The sequence below is a fragment of the Camelus bactrianus genome, chromosome 1 (assembly GCF_048773025.1).
Source record: "Camelus bactrianus isolate YW-2024 breed Bactrian camel chromosome 1, ASM4877302v1, whole genome shotgun sequence".
Classification (NCBI taxonomy): domain Eukaryota; kingdom Metazoa; phylum Chordata; class Mammalia; order Artiodactyla; family Camelidae; genus Camelus; species Camelus bactrianus.
In genome coordinates this window covers 77,781,175-77,797,620 of record NC_133539.1, presented here as the reverse complement: position 1 = coordinate 77,797,620, position 16,446 = coordinate 77,781,175, and the positions used below count along the sequence as shown (strand labels likewise).

Here is a 16,446-nt window from a genome sequence, read left to right as displayed (position 1 = left end):
GTGGGAAAAATTTACTGTTGCCATATTTTCAAGTCAAGACACACTGCCAGTCTGAGGGTGAGTTGTGACTTTACGGTATTTTTAATAGCATTAAGACCAACAATAGTACTTTTCACAGAGGAGGACCCAGTTCATACCAGGCACTGTGCTGTACATTTTTATGTTACCTGTAACCCTTCTGACAAAATTGCAGGTTTGGTCTTAGTATCCTCTTTATACATTTAAGAAAACTGAAGCTTTGGAAAGGTTCTTGCGTGGTAGAAAAGGGATTTGAACCTGGTTTGTTTCTCTAAAACCACTACTCTTTCTACCAGACAGGACTGCACACATCTGATTAAAATTATCCCTAGTCTGTTTATAGGTCATCAATAAATTTATATTTTGGTGTAGAGGTAGCTGCATATTAAATAGGTTCAATTTTCATAAAGGCTTAAATTTCATTTACTCTACATTTGCAGAATTATATCTCCTAACCCTGATGGGTTGTAAAAGCACATTTGTTAGGCACCAAATTTATCCCTACTTCTGGAAAAAAAGATATGTCCCACTGTCCTCAATCAGTAAAATTATCTTGTCTCCAACTGTTGCTTACCCTTTCACGTTTCCATAAATCTTACAGGCAGTTAAAAGGAGAGAGACTTCTGCTAAATCTCATATATCATAGTTAGAGATGTTTTTATGTTAAAAATAAAAAACAGTATAGTGGAGGAATCAACAGACTGGGAATTTAGAAATATGGGCTTAGATCTAAAAGGGCCATTGATCGAGTAATCCTACAAGTCACTTCAAGTTCCATGACATTCATTCTTTTAATTAAGTAAAAAATAATAAACTGGCAGATCTCTCAGATAATGGAAATACTAGTTGAGGAAGTATTTACAGCATGATTCTGAATTCTTCTAAAAATAATTTTTGAAATAATTTTTTCAATGAGGGAAAAAAATAAAATCTAGATTCTCTTTGAAACCATGTGAAACATTTAGCACTTCTCTCCTTTATCAGTACAACATATTTTAGCCTCTCCATGTGTATAAATATCTTGCTGATTTAATATTATTCAAAGAGAATTAAGAGAAAGGGTCATGGTTGATACTTTCTTTGTATACACTGAAGCAGTGAACGTTTAATTTTGCTACGTAGTGAAACTATTTTAAAATACTTGATTGCTGTATAGATGAAATGTTTAATAGATCAAATGCTCAGGAATCATTTTACATTTGCCAATATCTACATTATGAGTAGCAAGATTGTCTTCTTACAATAAGACAGCAGGTCTTTCTTACTGAAGTATATTTGATTTACAATGTTGTGCTAGTTTCTGGCATACAGCATAGTGATTCAGTTATACTTATATACTTTTTCAGTTTCTTTTTCATTATTGTTTATTACAAGATATTGAATATAGCTCCCTGTGTTATACAGTATGACCTTGTTGTTTATCTATTTTATATATAGTAGTTTGTATCTGCTAATCCAAAACTCCCAATTTATCCCTCCCCTCTTCTCCTTTGGTAATCATAAATTTGTTTTCTGTTCATTTGTATCATTTCTTTTTAGATTCTACATAGAAGTGATATCATATATTTGTCTTTGTCTGACTTACTTCACTTCGTATGATAATCTCTAGGTGCCCACATGTTGCTTCAAATGGCATTATTTCATTCCTTTTCATGGCTGAGTAGTATTCCATTGTGTATCTATATGTGTATACATGTGTTTTTTATATATATAACTTTATCCAGCCATCTGTTGATGGGCCTTTAGGTTGCTTCCATGTCTTGGTTATTGTAAACAGTGCTGCTATGAACATTGGGGTGTATGTGTCTTTTTAAATTAGAGTTTTCTCTAGATATATGCCCAGGATTGGGATTTTGGGGTCATATGGTATAAGTTATAGTTTTTTAAGGAATCTCCATGCTGTTCTCCATAGTGGCTACACCAAATTATAGCCCAACCAATAGTGTAGGAGGGTTCCCTTTTCTCCACAACCTCTCCAGCTTTTATTGTTCGTGGATTTTTTAATGATGGCAATTCTGGCAGGTATGAGGTGATACCTCATTGTAGTTTTGATTTGCATTTCTCTGATAGTGATGCTGAGCATCTTTCCACATCCCTATTGGCCATCTGTATGTCTTCATTGAAGAAATGTCTTTTTAAGTCTTCTGCCCATTTTTTGACTGGGTTGTTTGTTTTTTGTTGTTGTTATTATTGAGTCATATTAACTGTATAGTTTGGAAATTAAGCCCTTGTCAGTCACATCGTTTGCAAGTATTTTCTTCCATTCTGTCGCTTGTCTTTTTGTTTTGTTTATGGTTTCCTTTGCTGTGCAAAAGTTTAAACATATAATTAGGTTCTGTTTGTTTATTTTTGCTTTTATTTCCATTGCCTTTGGAGACTGACCTAGGATAACATTGCTATGATTTATAAGACAGCAGATCTTTAGAAGAAACTAAGCAAACAACCAAATAAACATGTAATTAAAAACTTTAAAAATGTGTAGAAGTGAAGAAACAGGACTTTTTCTTTTAAGTTAGCCAAATTGGGGGAGAGCAACTTGGGTTGAGATTAGAATTAGACAAAGGCCTATAGAGCATGAAGAAGTGGGGTTAGATGTAATTTTCAATGTATTTGAAATCTGAGTCTAAACAGAGGGTAACATAATTTTATCTATCTATTCTTTCATCCATCCATCCATGCATCCATCCATCCTTGTCTGCTACGTGGAGAAGGGATTGTAAACGTAATGAAAGAAATGGAGAAATTAAAAATGATATGATAGTTTAATGATCTAAGAGTATCAGGGTTCTCCAGAGAGGAAGAAACAAGAGGATGGATCAGGGATGGATGGAGGTTGGATGGATGGATGGATAGATAGATTGAATGATTTAAAGAAATTGGGTCCTGTGAGTGTGGAGACTAGAAAGTCCAAAATTTGCAGGGCAGAAAGGCTGGAAATCAGGGAAGAGTTGATGTTACTGTCTTAAGTCTGAAATTTGTAAGGCAGGCTGCCAGCAGGCTGGGAATTCAAAATGGATTCCTATACCAGAGTCTTGAGACAGAATTCCTTTTTCTCGATGAAACCTCAGTTTTTGCTCTTAAGAACCTCAATTGATTAAATGAATCCCATTCACATAATCAAGAATAATCTACTTTATTTAAAGTCAGTTGATTGTAAATTTTAATTATATATACAAAGTGCCTTCATAACAACATAGAGATCAGTGTTTGACCCAACAACTGGGCAGCATGGCCTAGCCAAGCTGACACATAAAATTAACCATCATCAGAGATCATATTTGGTTTTATATTTTTATTGAAGTATAGTCAGTTTACAATGTTGTGTCAATTTATGGTGTACAGCACAACTCTTTAGTCATATAGGAACATACATATATTCATTTTCATATTCTTTTTCACCATAAGTCACTACAAGATATTGAATATAGTTCCCTGTGCTATACAGTATAAACTTGTTTATCTATTTTATGTACATTAGTTACTAGTTTGAACTCCCAATTTATTCCTATCCACCCCATTTCCCCACTGGTGACCATAAGTTTGTTTTCTATGTCTGTGAGTCTGTTTCTGTGTCATAAGTAACTTTGTCTTTTTTTTTTTTTTTGATTCCACATATAAATGATACCATGTGGTATTTTTCTTTCTCTTTCTGGCTTACTTCACTTAGAATGATATTCTCCAGGTCCATCCACGTTGCTGCAAATGGCATTATTTTATTCTTTTTATGGTTGAGTAGTATTCCATTGTATAAATATACCGCATCTTCTTTATCCAGTCATCTGTTGATGGACATTTAGGTCATTTGCATAGCCTGGCTATTGTAAATAGTGCTGCTATGAATGTTGGGGTGCAGGTGTCTTTTTGAATAAGGGTTCCCTTTGGATATATATCCAGGAGTGGGATTGCTGAACCATGTGGTAAGTCTATTTTTAGTCTTTTGAGGAAACTCCGTACTGTTTTCCATAATGGCTACACCAAACTGCATTCCCACCAATAGTGTAGGAGGGTTCCCTTCTTTCCACACCCTCTCCAGCATTTATCATTTGTGGACTTCTGAATGATGGCCATTCTGTCTGTTGTGAGGTGTACCTCATTGTAGTTTTGACTTGCATTTCTCTGATAATTAGCAATATTGAGCATTTTTTCATGCACCTATTGGCCATTTATGTCTTCACTGGAGAATTGCTTGTTTAGGTCTTCTGCCCATTTTTGGATTGAGTTGTTTGTTTTTTCCTGATTAAGTTGTATGAGCTGTTTGTATATTCTGGAAATTAAGCCCTTGTCAGTCTCATCTTTTGCAAATATTTTCTCCCATTCATGTAGGTTGACTTTTTGCTTTGCTTATGGTTTCCTTTGCTGTGCAGAAGCTTGTAAGTTTAATTAGGTCCCATGTGTTTATTTTTGCTTTTATTTCTATTGCTTGGGTAGATAGATCTAGGAGAGCACTGCTAAGATTTATGTCAGATAATGTTTTGCCTATGTTTTCTTGTAAGAGGTTTATAGTGTCTTGCCTTTTAAGTCTTTAAGCCATTTTGAGTTTACTTTTGCATATGGTGTGAGGGAGTGTTCTAACTTCATTGATTTACATGCAGCTGTCCAGTTTTCCCAACACCATTTGCTGAAGAGACTGTCTTTACTGTATGTTCTTGCCTCCTTTCTCAAAGATTAATTGACCAAAAGTTTGTGGGTTTATTTCTGGGCTCTCTGTTCTGTTCCATTGATCCAGATGTCTGTTTTTGTATCAATACCATGCTGTTTTGATTTACTGTAGCTCTGTAGTATTGTCTGAAGTCTGGAAGGGTTATTTGTTTAGCTTCCTTCTTTTTCTTCAGTAATGCTTGGGCAATTATGAGTCTTTTGTGATTCCATATACATTTGAGGATTATTTGTTCTAATTATGTGAAAAATGTCCTGGATAATTTGATAGAGATTGCATTAAATCTGTAGATTGCTTTGGGTAGTATGGCCATTTTAACATAGTTAATTCTTCCAATCCAGGAACATACGATAGAGATATATTGATAGAAGTATGAATGGAGAGAAGAAAAAAAATTTGTAACATTTGGAGGTAGAATCTATAAAACTTGTTGATAGATTAGATGGGAGTGTGAAGAAAAGGGGAGAAATCAAGAATTACAGGTTTCTCTCATGAGCAATGGATTTTTAACAGTTATGATGTGGAGCAAATGAGTTTTGCTGTTTTCTAATAGAAGTTGTGCTGATTTCAGCTAAAATAATATGACATACAAGGTAAGAATACTTTTGGCAAAGCTCTTTAAATGGCTAAACAGTACTGAGAAGAAATTCTGTTTGTATCAGCCTGGTTATATTTGGCTAATCCTAACGTAGACTAAAAATTCACCTTGTCTTCTCTTTCCTATCCAGAAATAATTATGTGCAAATAGTAATCTGCTCTTTATACAATAATGTGAAATGGGAGGAAGCGTGGCCAAATATTTTTGGAAGGAACAGCCTTCAAATGTGCCAATTAAAGTGTCTCCAATTTTCTTATTGCTAATCATAGTAGGTCTTATTTTCTAATCAAAGCTTACATATGCTCCACCAGGGAGTTCGGAAGATATGCTAGCTCAACTAATTTTATATAATGTCAATTCAAAGTCAATAAAATTTAGCCTTGTCAGATACAAAAGTTTAGGAAGAAAGAAAATAACATGCATCAAAAATTAATATATGCAAATATGTATATTTTATATAGAATATATGGAAATTATATTTGTTCCCAATTTTCTCCTTTTCTCAACTATTAACTATGAAATTAACTAGATAGTTCTGAAAAAATTAGTAGACACTTTCTCAAAGCTGATTTATACTGCCAATTTTTCCTTTCTAAATAGAGAATAACTGGACATTGAAAATTAATCTAAAAAAATGTTTTACTATATTTTTAATTATTAATTTGTGGAGGTTGATAAATACTATTAATTTTATTTCAGAAAATGTTTGCTTTGTAGAAAGGTTTGATAATCTATAAAGTCAGAGTTCTTCAACCTTTTAAGGGATTAACAATTTAGAGTAGGTTTAGTCAAATTTCAATTACCTCAGCTTATTGGTAAAAATTAGTAAAATTTATAAATAAATGATACTTCCTCTAATTAAATCAAAAGTTTTATGATTACCATTTAATTCACTTATTTCATAAATTTTACTAAGTGTTTCATATATAGTCATCCCTCCATATCCACAGGGGATTGGTTCCAGGACCCCATGGATAGCAAAATTCATGAATGCTCAAGTCTCTTATGTAAAATGCATGTATATTCGCATATAATAGTATAATCCATGGTTGGTTGAGTTCATGGATGCAGAACCCACAGATATGGAGGGCCAACCATATAAGGCATAAGCTAAGTTTACTAGTTTCCTGTGGCTGTGATAACAAATTACCAAAAACTTGGCTTAAAACAGAAGTCTGTTCTCTCAAAGGTCTGAGATCAAAGTGTCAGCAGGACCACTCTCTCTCCTCGGAGGCTCCAGGGGAGAGTCCCTTCTGTGTGCCTTTCCCAGTAGATGCCTGCATCCCCTTGTTCGTGGCTGTATCATGGCAATCTCCACCTCACTTTCCTTCTTCTCTCATTTAAGTACTCTCCCTCCACCTCTTTTTTTATAAGGATTCTCGTGAATGAACTTAGGGCCCATCCAGATAAAACAGGATGACCTTTCTGTCAAGATTCTTAACCACGTCTGCAAAGACAGTTAACATTTACAGGTCCCAGGGATTGGAGTGGGGACATCCCTTTGGGGTCACTCTTCAGCCTACTATACCAAACAATGTAAGGGAGGTGAGTGTGGATTAGACAGTAACCTCATTTTCACAGATGTGCCATTATTGAACGTTTAGTCTTTCAATCAACCTGAGGGTGGGACACTACCAACCACATTTCTGCTTGGTCATAAGCAGCTCACTTCCCATAAGATTCCATCATGGGAGGCACTGAAGGAGGAAGAGAGGCTGCTTCCTGTTTGCATTTTGTCACTGTTTTTGCTTGCTTTTTCCTTTATTGCCCCTTTAGCAATCCTTCTTCACCGAGGTAGTTCACTCGGTAGCAGGAGTTAATTTGTTTTTAATTTTAAAAATGTTTTTATTGAAGTATGGTCCAGTTTACAATGTTGTGTCTATTTCTAGTATACAGCATAATAGTTCAGTCATACATGTACTGCTTTTCATACTCTTTTTCATTAGAGGTTACTACAAGATATTGAATATAGTTCCCTGTGCTATACTGTAGAAACTTGTTCATCTATAGTAAAATCTTGTCTTGTTTTTTTTTTTTTTTTTTTTTTTAGATTCCACATATAAGTGATATCACAGGGTATTTTTCTTTCTCTTTCTGGCTTACTTCACTTAGAATGATGATCTCTAGATCCATCCATGTTGCTGCAAATGGCATTATCTTATTCTTTTTTTTGTGGCTGAGTGGTATTCCATTGTATAAATATACTACAACCTCTTTATCCAGTCACCTGTTGATGGACACTTAGGTTGTTTCCATGTCTTGGCTATTGTAAATAGGGTTGCAATGAACGTTGGGGTGCATGTATCTTTTTGAATTAAGGTTCCCTCTGGATAAATGCCCAGGAGTGGGATTGCTGGATTGTAAGGTAAGTCTATTTTCAGTCTTTTGAGGAATCTCCATACTGTTTTCCATAATGGCTCCACCAAACTACACTTTTTTCAACATTAGCTGAACCAACCTCATGAGAGACACCAGCTGTCTAGAATCCCTTCCTCAAGAGGTCTGGGTCGCAGTTTCACAGGGTCCCATTTCTGAGCTCAGAAGTATTAATAATAGCCAAGAAGTAATCCCTGTTCCAAGGTCTCATTAATAGTTCCACCCTTTCCATTGCCCAGCCCTAGGGATAGCAATCCCTTCCTGCTGTTATAACCTCTGTGGTAGGTTAGTGTTTCCTCTGTCCTTATAATCTAAAACAGATACGAAATAACCTTCCAAAAAACCCTGTCAAATAAGGCTAAAAGTAGTAAACAAATAGAATTACAGTGCTTGGGAGGAGTGAGAGGTTTGGTTTTGTTTTCTTAAGCTGGGTAGGATCCAGGCAGGCATCATGAGGGAGGTACTTCCATACGGTCTCACAAATTAGTGGAGACATTGATCTGTAAGAGATGAGAATAGAAAGCTTTCTAAAACATATCAGTTTATGTTTCTCAAAATCTACTTAATATCTAGCATTCCACTGCAATTGAAAGTCCTCAAAGTTATGCATTCTCTTGTAATGTTACAAAGCCGTTACAGGCATGTGTCCCTATGACTAAAGTACTATAGATGATCTGCTGGTGGAAACTAGAAAATTGAATGTATAGTTCAGTGTTTTGGTATTTCTCTTTTTTATGCCTCTGGTTTTTATTGGTTACTTCTAATCGATGTTATTGTCTCTAGCTGCCACAATCTTCTGGTGACTGCCTCAGTTACTCAGAATTATTCCACCACCCTCCATAGACAGTCTGTTGGGCTTTGTGAAAGTTATCTGCCTGCCCTGATGCTGTTTTAGTTTATTTTAGCTTGAATGCGGTGTTCTGGAAGCATGACCTCAGAGTAAGTAGGGGTATTACTCTATATAAACAAACATCCCTGTCTCAGTTTTCCCTTTCTAGAATAGGAGGGTACAATTTTTACTTTCCATGTAGGCCAGAGATACTCATCCTGTAGCAACAATAATCAGAAAGAAGTTTGCTGAAAAACCTTTGACATTTAAATTTACAGACTTTCAAGGCCAGTATCTAAAGTTCCCTAAAATGAGCCCATATTATAGGATCATAAATAAGAGATCTGAGGATAAGCAGTAGCCATTTGACACTGATGGAAAAGTGATGTGTTTAACATCAGTGAATTTGGTCAGGAAGGTTGACTGAATTTGAGGCTGTTGAGGCCAGCTATATATCTGTCTCCTCTGTGGAACATATGTGGTTTACTGTGTCCATATAGTCTCTTTCCAGAGATTGTAAATTATATTATTTACAGACTCTTGATGGTCAAAACACAGTTGGAGCTTGAAGGTCAAGGCAGAAAACTGCATCCTAAATTCCTGTTTATCAGTGATGTATGGTATATAGAGCAGCACACTTTGTGCTGCTACAATTAAAGATCTGTCAACATTTCTAACATATGCCATTATTTCAGGGTTTGATAATGTGCTCATTTATCCTTGCTCTTTCTTGAATTATGTGATGCAAGGCCTCAGCTGTGGGAGGACATCTTCAGGTTCTTTCAACAAGATTGTAAGATGTTTATTTGTTGGGGTTTTTTTCTTTTAGCTATTAAAATGCTCAACAATGAAAGTTAGGATAAGCTAGCTTTTACCAGTCTTCTATGTCAAAAACAGCATCTGTATATAGGCCACATCTTTTCTAGCCTCAAATTCTTTAACATTCATGTAAGTAAAGTTATTTCAGATGTCAGCTAATTACTTACTTATACTTCAGTAAAACATAAGCTTTTAAGAAAATGAATATATTTGATTAACAATGTTTCAGGTGTAAAGTGAACCAGTTATACACACACACTCTTTCAGATTCTTTCCCATTATAGGTTATTACAAGATACTGAATATGGTTCCCTGTGCTGTACAGTAGGTCCTTGTTCATCTATTTTATATATGATAATGTGTGTCTGTTAATCCCAAATCCCTAACGTATCCCTCCCCCCTTTTCCCCTGTGGTAACCATAAATTTTCTACGTCTGTGAGTCTAGTTTGTAAATAAATGCCTTTCTATCACTCTTTTAGATTCCAAATATAAGATACTTGTCTTTGACTTACTTCACTTAGTGTAATAATCTCCAGGTCCATGCATGCTGCTACAAATGGCATTATTTCATTCTTTTTGCAGCTGAGTAATAGTCCATTGTGTGTGTATATGTATATGCGTATGTATGTGTATATATATATAATCTCCATCTTCTTTATCCAGTCATTTGTCAATAGACATGTAGGTTCCTTCCATGTCTTAGCTATTGTAAAGTGCTGCTATGAACATTGGGGTGCATGTATCTTTTTGAATTAAGGTTCCCTCTGGATATTTGCCCAGGAGTGGGATTGCTGGATTGTAAGGTAAGTCTATTTTTAGTCTTTCGAGGAATCTCCGTACTGTTCTCCGTAGTAGCTGCACCAATTTATATCCCTAACAACAATGTATGTAGGAGAGTTCCCTTTTCTCCACATCCTCTCCAGTATATATTGTTTGTGGATTTTTTTAATGATGGCCATTCTGATCTATGTGAGGTGATATCTAATTGTAATTAATTCTGATTTGCATTTCAGTGATGTTGAGCATCTTTTCATGTGCCTGTTGGCCATCTGTGTGTTTTCTTTGGAGAAATGTCTGTTTAGGTATTCTACCCATTTTTTGGATTAGGTTGTTTATATATTTATGGAAATTAATCCCTTGTTGGTCTCACTGTTTGCAAATGTTGTCTTTTCCCATTTTGTAGGTTGTCGTTTTGCTGATGGTTTCCTTTGTTGCAAAAGCTTTTAAGCTTAATTAGGTCCCATTTGTGTATTTTTGCTTTTGTTTCTATTACTCTAGAAGATGAATCCAAAAAAAATGTTGCTGTGATTTGTGTCAAAGAGTGTTCTGCCTATGTTTTTTGTCTAGGAGTTTTATAGTATCTTGTCTTTACATTTAGGTCTTTAATCCATTTTGAATTTTTTTCTGTATTCATTCTTTTATATGTAACTGTCCAGTTTTCCCAGCAGTACTTATCAAAGAGACTGTCTTTTCTCCACCATATATTCTTGCCTCTTTGTCATAGGTTAATTGACTGGTAAGTGTGTGGGTTTATTTCTGAGTTTTTATGCTGTTCCATTGATCTGGAAGAAGATGTGGTAAATATATACATTTAGTGGAATATTACTCAGTCATAAAAGAGAATAATTCCATAGTAGTCTGAAGCCAGGAAGCATAATTCCTCCAGCCATTGGTAACTGATATAAATTGCATTGAATCTGTAGATTACCTTGGGTAGTATGATCAGGAGTCCTTAAATGTATGGCTTCTTCCTACTCTCTTATCAAATATCAATACACAGCCTAACACCACAGTAAAGCAGAAATAAGTTTAAATCATTGGTTTTGTTCATAGGGAAAGAAAAACAATGTGATCTGAACCTATTTAGCCACAGGTTGCTAGTGGCTACCATACTTATAACTTGAAATGTAGTTAGTCCAAATTGAGATATTAAAGTATACAATAGATTTTAAGACTTTCTGGGAAAAAAATGAAGTGAAAAATATCACATTAATTTTATTATATTTACCTAACTTTTACTTGTTTTTTTTTCTTTAGTTAAAGGTAGGTAAATGAAAAATTACATAAGTGCCTTAGAGTCCTACTTAACAATGGTATGCTAGATGTTCCCAATGACCCTGCAGCTTTTCTCATAGTTGAAATATACAATTGACTCAGACTGATTCAGAGCAAGGTGGTTTAATACAACTTCTGAGTTTTAATCATTTCTCTCTCCAATCAACCATTTTGGTGATGCTGTTGCTGGTGCATGTGATGGTGGATGAAAATTTAGAACTAAGAAGACTAAATATTAGGGACCACAGGAGCATATGAGATATTAAGCAAAACAAAACTCAGAAAAATCTCAAAATATTTTAGTTGAATGTAAATTTACTCATCTGTGATGCTTAATAAGAGAGAATGGCTTATATGACATTCTCCAGGTCCATCCACGTTGCTGCAAATGGCATTATTTTATTCTTTCTTATGACTAAGGGGGGGGGTGCATGTATCTCTTTCAATTAAGAAGAGTGGGTCTGGCGGATCATATGTTAAGTCTGTTTTTTGTCTTTTGAGGAATCTCCATACTGTTTTCCATAACAGCTGCACAAAACTGCATTCCCACCAACAGTGTAGGAGGGTTCCCTTTTCTCCACAGCCTCTCCAGCATTTATCATTTGTGGACTTCTGAATGATGGCCATTCTGACTGGTGTGAGGTGATACCTCATTGTAGTTTTGATTTGCATTTCTCTGATAATTAGTGATACTGAGCATTTTTTCATGTGCCTATTGGCCATTTATATATTCTGGGAATTAAGCCCTCATCTTTTGTAAACATTTTCTCCTATTCCTGTAGGTTGTCTTTTTATTTTGCTTATGGTTTCCTTTGCTATGCAAAAGCTTCTAAGTTTAATTAGGTCCCATGTGTTTGTTTTTGCTTTTATTTCTATTGCTTGGGTAGATTATCTGACATAAATCTCAGCAATGTTCTCGTAGGGCAATGTTTTCTTGTAAGAGGTTTATAGTGTCTCGCCTTTTGCTTAAGTCTTTAAGACATTTTGAGTTTACTTCTGCATATTTTGCATATAGTGGGAGGAAGTGTTCTAACTTCATTGACTTACATGCAGCTGTCCAGTTTTCCCAACACCACATGCTGAAGTACGTTCTTGCCTCCTTTGTCAAAGATTAATTGACCAAAAGTTTGTGGATTTATTTCTGGGCTCTCTATTCTGTTCCATATTTTTCAAAACTGGAGTATAGTTGATGTACAATATTGTATGTTACAAATATACAATATAGTGATTCATAATTTTAAAGGTTATACTCCATTTATAGTTTTTTTTATAAAATATTGGCTGTAGTCCCCTGTTGTACAGTACATCCTTGTAGCTTATTTTATACCTGATAGTTTGTACCTCTGAATTCTCCACCTCTGTCTTACCCCTCCCTGTCAGTCTCTCTCATTTCTGTTATATTCACTAGTTTGTTGTATTTTTTTAGATTCCACATGTAAGTGATATCTTATAGTATTTGTCTTTGTCTGACTTACTTCACTTACCATAATGCCCACCAAGGCCATCCATGATGTACACCAGAAACTAATATAACATTTATTAGGGAAATGCAAATCAAAAAGAACACAAATAACAAATGTTGAAATGTTTGCAAGGATGTGGAGAACAGGGAACCTTTGTACACTGTTGGTGGGAATTGGTGTAGCCACTATGGAAAACAATATGGAGGTTTTTCAAAAGCCCCAAAACAGAACCACCACATGGCCCAGTGTACAGTCTGGCCTGAGTTTGTGGCTTCCTTCCACGTGATTTGGGATTGTTTTCTTATTTCTGGTCTCTGCCCCTGGTAGATGAGGCTGAATTAGAGTCTTATGCAGGTTTCCTGGACCTCTGGTGGGTAGGGCCTGTCTAGAGGCATTGGTGGCTCAGGAAGTCTGCCAATGGGTAGGGCTGTGTTCCCACCCAGTATGTTGTTGGTCCTAAGGCTTCCCAGCCCTTAAGGTTAGAGGCTGTTGGATGGGGCTAGGTCTTGGTGCTAATTATTTAATCAAGATGTTAGCCTCCAGGAAAGCTCATGTAGATGGAACACTCCTGGAATGTCCACCACCAGCTTTTATGTCCTCTAGGTGAGCAGCAGCCATCCCCTACCTCCTTAGAACACTTCCAAAACCAGCAGGCAGGTCTGGCCCAGCTTCCTACGAAATCACTGCCTCAGCCCTTGACACATGCAAGATTCTATGTATACTTCTCAAGAGATTGAAGCCTCTGTTTCCCCCAGTCGCGTGGGGCTCCTGGAGTTAAACCCGACTGGCTTTCAAAACCAGGTGTCCTGGGGTTTCCGACTCTCACTCCTGTGGGAGGGCCTCTACGACTTATTCTTCAGCTTGTGGGTTGCCCACCCAGCAGGTAATGGGGCCTGATTATATTGTAAGCATGCCCTTCCTACCATCTCCCTGTAGGTCCCTCTTTATGTTTCCAGTTGACATTGATTGTTTAGTCACAAGGAGAGGTGAGCTCGTGGTCCTACTACTACTTTGTTGCTATCTTGACCAGAAATCCACCTCTGTTTTTGATCCTTTCTTCTCTTACCTCCTAACCTTGCTCCATCAAGTTTCACAAGTCATCTCAACCTCATATTCTGCATACTTAGTCTTGGCTGCCTCAGTGATTTCCACCTTCTGCTTTGAAAACATACTCCTGAGGTTTACCTTAAATCAGAAATCCTCCTCTTTTAACTCTTCTGCACCCACATCCTCAACTCCATTTACTGACACAATTTTCCAAAGGACTGCTTACTGGAGTAGAAAGGCCCTGAGCTCACCTCGTCTCATGAGCATGCCAAAAAATCACATATATCTGCAAAGCAACCGTCAGTGAAAAAGATCAGAACCTCTACAAATAAAGACAGGTTGGAGGGGCAGACTCACAATATAGCCAAGTCCCATAATCTTGGGTAGGTGATCCACAAAATGGAGAATAATTAAATTGCAGAGGTACTGCAAAGGACTAAGACCTGAGCTCCATGCAAGGCTCCCAAGCCTGGGGGTCCTACACCAGGAACATGAGTCTCCAGCGCATTTGGCTTTGAAGGCCAGTGGAGCATACTTGCAAGGATTCCCAGAGGGCTGGGAGAAATGGAAACTTCACTCTTAAAGGGCACACACACAAAAAAAAATCTCAGATGATTAGAGACCAAGGGCAGAAGCAGTAATGTGAGAGGGCCCTGGGTCAGACTAACCTGCTCCTAGAAAGTCATGAGGCAACTGCAGCTCACCCCAGGAACACAGACACAGGAACACAGACATTGGCAGGAGCCATTTTGGAGCACTCCTTCTACTATATGGACACTGGTGCTAACAGCGTTATTGTGGAATCATCCCTCTAACTCATTAGTGCCAAGGCGTGACCCCACCCAACAGCCTGTAAGTACTACCCACCAGTGAGGAGACACTAGTCCCAGAATCCCCTAGGCCCCTGCCCTCCAGGGAGCCTTCTCTAGCCTCTGGATCAGCTTCACCCACTGAAGGGCAGACACCAGACTCAAGACTGTGGACCCAGCCTGCCCATGAGCAGAGCAGAACCAGTTCCAGGACCAGCAGGGCCCCAGCATTGCCCACTAGGATTTCAATACAAATTTTGGGAAACCCTAGACACCATATTCAAATGTCTCAGGAACTGCTTCTCTCACCAGCAATCTGATGCCAGCTCTGGGAACCCTAGTCCTGCAGCCAGACCCCCGACTCTGGCACAAACAATGAGCCAGCATAGGTCCCATGGCCCTCTGAGGTTCTATAGTCAGCCACTTTGTAATCTGGTCCCACCAACCAGCACTGTCTGCATAAGGCAGGGCCTGGCAGCCAACCGGACTGGGGCCAATAGAGCCTACCAAACTGCCCACATAGTCAGCCCAAGCAGCCCTGTAAAGCATACAGGCCAGGTAAGGAGAAGGAAGTGTGCTGCTGGGATGCAGAGGATGTCTCCTACCAAAGGCTGGAAAATGTACCCAACCTACCAGATACATAAAAATACAACAGCAACTTATGCAAAATGAGGCAAGAGAAGGATATGTTCTAGACAAAGGAAAAAGATAAAACCCCAGAAGAATAACTAAAGGAAGCAAGGCAATCTACCTGAGTCCAGAGAAGAACGGATGCAGAGAGTGAGAAGTCAGAAAATACAAAGACAACCAAACAGAAATGAAGAACACAGTAACTGAAATGAAAAACAAAAAATACTAGAAGGAATCAACAGTATACTAAATGACACAGGGGAATGGATCAGCAAGCTACAAGACAGAGTGGTTAAAAGCACTGAAGCTAAACAGAAAAATAAAAAAAGACTAAAAGGAAATGAGGACAATTTAAGAGACCTTTGGAACATCAACCACATAAATATTCATGCTATAGGAATTCCAGAAGAAGAAATAACAGCTGAAAACTCTCCATACCAGGGATGGAGGGGCAACATCAAAGTCCAAGAGGTGCAGAGAGTCTCACACAGGATTAATCCAAAAATGAACATACCAAGACATATTGTCATTAAAGTCATAAATATGAAAGATGAAGAGTGTATTAAAAAGAGCAAAGGAAAAGCAACAAATAGCATACAAGGAAATTCCAATCAGGGGCTATCAGCTAACTTTTCAGTATAAACCCCACAGGCCAGAAGCGGGTAACACAATATATTTAAAGTGATGAAAGGGAAAGAAACACCTACAACCAAGGTTCTCATTCAGATTTGATGGAGAAATCAAAAGCTTTACAGACAAGGAAAAGCTTTACAAGAAATGTTAATGGAACTTCTCTAAGGAAAACGAAAATGTTCCTCAGTATAGGCAAACATATAGTAAATGTAGGAAATCATCCACACACAAATCTAGTAGGAAAGTTAAAAGACAAAAGTAGTAAAATCATCTATATTCACAATATAAGCAGTTAAAGGATATGTAAAACAATTAGATGCAAAATATGATATCAAAAACAGTCATCATAAGGAAAGTATGAATGCAGAGTTGTTAAAATGCATTTGAAAGTTAAAAGAATCACACATACACACACACATATATATAGAGATTGCTATATTAAAATTTATAGTAGCCAAAAGTCTATAATGGATACACATACAAAAAAGAAAAAGGAATCTAAACATAACAC

The 16,446-nt window shown here is 37.1% G+C and overlaps 1 protein-coding gene and 1 long non-coding RNA gene across 12 annotated transcripts in view; one reads left to right on the top strand and one right to left on the bottom strand.

The window, feature by feature from the left end:
* LOC123614779 (uncharacterized) overlaps positions 1-16,446 on the bottom strand; it is an 873,628-nt gene that overhangs the window by 20,845 nt on the left and 836,337 nt on the right. For 2 of the 3 annotated variants that reach the window (XR_012508313.1, XR_012508314.1), the window contains one exon: positions 7,291-8,149. This is a non-coding gene — a long non-coding RNA (uncharacterized LOC123614779). Of the gene's footprint in view, positions 1-7,290; positions 8,150-16,446 lie in introns of those variants that run through there. The other variant, XR_012508318.1, reaches the window with a different exon arrangement.
* NAALADL2 (N-acetylated alpha-linked acidic dipeptidase like 2) overlaps positions 1-16,446 on the top strand; it is a 1,180,713-nt gene that overhangs the window by 1,134,208 nt on the left and 30,059 nt on the right. The gene's annotated exons all lie outside the window — the stretch shown is intronic.